Genomic DNA, 4,887 nt, shown 5'->3' on the forward strand with positions numbered 1-4,887 from the left:
ATATAATGGGGATATCTACAGTAATATAATGGGGATATTTACAGCAATATAATGGGGATATCTACAGTAATATAATGGGGATATCTACAATAATATAATGGGGATATTTACAGTAATATAATGGGGATATTTACAGTGATATAATGGGGATATCTACAATAATATAATGGGGATATTTACAATAATATAATGGGGATATTTACAGTAATATAATGGGGATATTTACAGTAATATAATGGGGATATCTACAGTAATATAATGGGGATATTTACAGTAATATAATGGGGATATCTACAGTAATATAATGGGAATATCTACAGTAATATAATGGGGATATTTACAATAATAAAATGGGGATATCTACAGTAATATAATGGGGATATCTACAGTAATATAATGGGGATATTTACAGTAATATAATGGGGATATCTACAGTAATATAATGGGGATATCTACAGTAATATAATGGGGATATTTACAGTAATATAATGGGGATATCTACAGTAATATAATGGGGATATCTACAATAATATAATGGGGATATCTACAGTAATATAATGGGGATATCTACAGTAATATAATGGGAATATCTACAGTAATATAATGGGGATATCTACAGTAATATAATGGGGATATTTACAGTAATATAATGGGGATATTTACAATACGTTATCCACATACACAACCGACAATTAAACCCTAAAACTAAATTTAGAACTTTAGTCCAAAATAGCCCAAGTGGAAGGATTGCATTTTCAGCTAAGGAATTTGAGCCTAAAATTTAAGTCACTTGACATCATTTTAAACGCACTGTATTACCGTAGTTCCAATTCAAAGCGAATATTAATCACCTAATAATCCGTAAAAGTGCTGGAAATAGGTCAATAATCACTCATACAAAATTATGAAATACTTATGTCGCTTGTGTGAGAATTTTAACTCAATCGAAAGATATCATAAAACAAAGCAGAGACTACTAGTTAAGACTACTTTGTCTTTTGGTCAAAGCCAAGGTTGGTAAAAGAATGAAGTTTTCATCGTCAACTTTTCTCGTTTCCAGTGGGAAAATGAATCTTCTTGCACATTGCACATAAGTGAAAGTACAACAGTCCCCAGGGCTCCTGGCAGATGAACTATTAGGACCTGAGGTGGAACCCTGGACAAAGTTATCAGCACCAAGAAGAGAGAACTTCAGATAACTACATCTCTACTCACTTAGTTTCTCTCCCAGCTTCCACAATTCTAGCAGACTTCGCTTCTTGGGGGAGACTTTGCAAGGAAAGCAAAAACCATGAGAGTGACAGAGCCGCTTTTAAACTTAAGTAGTTAAAAAAATAAATGAAGGAGGCAGGGGTCCCTTATCTCCCAGTGAATCCAAATGGGCACAGCAATATAAATATTGTTTCATTTCTACTGTAAAATGTTTCCCATTTCTGTTTCTATTGGGTATTAAATATGATAGCTGTAGGTAAAAGGTTGGTCACTGTGCCTGTTTACATTGGCAGTTTGCTATTGTTTGTCATGTCTTTATTAAAGTGCACCTGTCTTGACAAACATGACTTAGTTTTGCTTTATAGCAGGAGCATCAAACATATGGCCAAGTTGGCTCATGTATTCGATCTGCAGATATCTTTTGTGCAAATGGGACACAATCAATGAAGTTCCTGCACATCCAACTGCTTGTATTGCTTGTCTGTCATATGCTTGCATTTGTGCAAATCTCAAGACAGAGCTGACACTGAGAGATGCCAGGGAGATCAGGGGAACTACTTTTCTTAGCTCTCATGTTCTTAATAAAAGAGAGAGAACTGAGCAATTTAACACTCATTTCTCTCTCTCCCTGCTCCCTCGCACAGTGCTGTGGGTCTAGGATGTAACACCCACCTTCAGGACTTCTATAGGGCGGCACCGTTCCTATTGAACTCCCCTCTCTGCCCCATGAGATTCTCACTAAGTCTCCATTCCTTCAAAACATTGAAAACTCTATTCTTTAGGAAAGCATATCAGTTAGACTGTTACCCGCACCTTGGTAACCTACCTTGCCTCTTCTCCTGCAACTGTGTCTAAAAAATTCAAGCCTTCATTATAAACTCTTCTAGCAACCTACTTTTCCATTACAAGAAATACATAATACCCTCACCTCTTGTGTCACTTTATCCACTCCATTTGGAATGAGCAGGGCCCGCAACACTCTGTTCTTGTGCGACCAACTCGTCTTGTTGCAAATACTTCTCAGTTACTCCATCTATTGTTCAGCGCTGCAAAATTTGTTGTTGCTTTAGAAGTAATCATAATAATAATGGCATATCCCTGTTCTTTGAACACTCCAAGCACAGTACCCACTACAGCCCATATAATATTATTGAAACCGTGTCAATAGATTCTTACTGGTAAAACACTATAAATAAAATAGCTATTTTATGCACATTTGCCAAATGTGTTATTTATTTATTTTTATTACAGTAGACAAGTGTTATTAGCACCACATTGGGAAAGTAATGAGGACATATGCTGTACTATTTTGAGGTGTTTTGCATATCAGACCTACTAACCGTCCTGGATCATATTCTATGTCCTATTATTATAAAATACTTATTTAATTAGAGAAAACTCAATCTCTACACATGGCATAAAATGTACCCCAAAAAATAAACGGATATATCCAACATAATAATGCAGACTGAATTATTCACATATTGATGTATAACAAATTGCGATGACAGTTTTGAGATTGCGATATCGTTCTGCAAGCAAGGTATTTGTTCATTTTTACAGGTTTTTACACAGATAGAAGTGTTTTGTGTTTGGCAGTGAGCATAGATGGAAAAGGAGAAATGAAAGAATGTTTTTAGTTTTCCACCTCATTTGCAGTGAGTGCACTTGCCACGACCGAACTAATTTTTATGAATGTAAGAAAAAAGAAAGCATTGAATTAGAAAAGGTTAATAGGAAACTGTCACTTCCCAGGATTTGTAATAGTGTGTTTACTTATTCCTATATTTAATAAATTGTTATATGCCCTGTCCTTTACACCTGGCAGTCCGCATTCAGCAATCTTGCAGATAAGATGAGAGATTAAACATTTTCTATATCTCTAATGTTTGCCTTTTTTTTTTTTTTAATGTAATTAATATGTGAATCCGTTAAAGGTTTCCTTTCTTTTCCGTCAATTTACAATAAATAATGAACCAAAGTGTCCATGCTTTGCAATAGTACATAGTAGCTAATACCACAAATAAATAAAATATGTTGAACATTGTTGTCATAGTGAAAGTAACAAATTACTCCAGATCATATTCATTTAACTAGGGAAGCCCATTGCGCCTGGTATGCTTTGTTCATACAGCTCTGACTGGCTGAGATTGACATGACCCGCAGTCCAGAACCGAATATACATGCCCGTATCTCCGAACATTTTAGATAGACAAAGAGGGACACTTTACAGCGACACTGTCACCCACATCATTATCACCCCACGAGTATTTCATAAAGAAGAAGAAGTTATATTTACTGAAATTCCAACCCAGTCAAAAGTTATACTGAGACAAAGTGAGGATTACTTGGTCTGAGAATTTTTCTCCTCCTAAGAAAGCTTGCCACTAGGCGGAGCTACCACCGTCAAGCCTGGTCTTTTCACCACAAAATTAAAGGAACACAATAGGCACCCAGACCACTTCAGCTCATTGAAGTGGTCTGGTTGCAGTGTCCCTGTGCCCCTTAATCCTGCAATGTAAATCATTGCAGTTTTTGAGAAACTGCAATATTTCCATTGCAGGACTAAGACCACCAGTAGACAACCACTAGAGGTACTTCCTTGTTGCAAGGGGAATGTTGGTCACGTGACGCTGGATGTCCTCACGCTCTGCATTAGAACATCCAGTGTCAGTTAAATCCCCATAGGAAAGCTTTAAAGCTATTCTTTCCTACGGGAAGAGCCTAAAGGGCTCAGGGTGCTTGACGCGCATACCATTAGCCTCCTTCCCTCATCCTGATGATGTCAGAGGAGGCGGAGTTTCGACCCAGCACCGGGGGAGATCGGTGCTGGAAGTGGCTAAGTACAGAAAGTTTTTTTTTTTAACCCTTACAATGGTGGGGGAGGGGGTACCAGAGGGAACTATAGTGTAAGGAATACAGAAGTATATTATTTATGCTACAGAATCCCTTTAAGGTCTTTCTATGGAGGATCCTGTGGTCTTGCATGATCCTTCATACACTGCAATGCTGTATTCACGTGCATCCCCAGTCAGGGGATCTTTTCTATATATCTTTCAAATTATGCAAAGACCCCAGACAGTGACATATTCCCTTTAATTTTCTTAGTAGACACCATGGCCAGGTACGGACTGTGTTTGGAAATTTTAGGTGATTTACTAATAACAATCCATGCAACTAAAATGTAATATAGAACACTCTAATTCACACAGACTGATTTCTAAACACATTTATTGTCAATTAAAAACACATTACTGGGAGTATCATCGCTGTGGAGCTCTGTTATACACTCAGGCACACCAACAATATGGAGCTCCTAGAAATAAGGGCCATCAGGATAAAAAAGTGGGACAGAGGGATTTGGGCTTAGACTAGGGACTGTCCCTCCTAAATCAGGACACTTGGTATGTACTGGTGCCCACCAGGCTTAGTGGGCCCTAACGGTTACAGCTTTCTCCAGCAGCAGATAGTGAAGGCAGACAGTGGGAGCCTACACCTGCCGTCACACGTTCTCTGACCCCACCCAGCTATAAATACGTGCGCGCGCCCACATGTCTCCCCCCCCCACCAAAAATGCGTGCGCGTGTCAGTCGATAGGTCAAGAACGCGCACGCCTCTCTGTTCCCCCTCCCCCTAGGGTGGGTGAACGACGCGCTTCCCCATGAACGCTAAAAT

Source organism: Pelobates fuscus, chromosome 5 (assembly GCF_036172605.1).
Source record: "Pelobates fuscus isolate aPelFus1 chromosome 5, aPelFus1.pri, whole genome shotgun sequence".
NCBI lineage: Eukaryota > Metazoa > Chordata > Amphibia > Anura > Pelobatidae > Pelobates > Pelobates fuscus.